Genomic DNA, 418 nt, shown 5'->3' with positions numbered 1-418 from the left:
GAGAGAGAGAGAGAGAGAGAGAGAGAGAGATTTTATTTTAAAACTTTGAATTCCAGATTCTTTCCCTTCCTACCTCATCACCCACCCTTATTGGGAAGACGGGCAATTCAATATAGGTTGTACATGCGTAGCTACATAAAACATTTCCATAGTGGATATATAGTGAAAGACTAACTATATTTCCCTCCATTCTATTCTACCCCCCTTTGTTCTATTCTCTACTTTGACCATGTCACTTTTCAAAAGTGTATCCTTCTAACTTCCCTCCCCCCCCAACCTGCCTTCCCCTCCAAAATCCCCCCTCTTATCCCCTACCCCCCTAGGGTGAGATACCCTATTTAGTGTGTATATCATTCCCTCCTAAGCTAAATTCAGTGAGAGCAAGATTGACCCATTCCCTTTTGTGTTTCTGTTCTTC

Source organism: Petaurus breviceps, unplaced genomic scaffold (assembly GCF_028583685.1).
Source record: "Petaurus breviceps papuanus isolate PSGF00001 unplaced genomic scaffold, PetGlider_PUasm1.0 98, whole genome shotgun sequence".
NCBI lineage: Eukaryota > Metazoa > Chordata > Mammalia > Diprotodontia > Petauridae > Petaurus > Petaurus breviceps.
The sequence above is the reverse complement of the archived record's forward strand: the minus strand, read 5'-3'. Positions refer to the sequence as shown.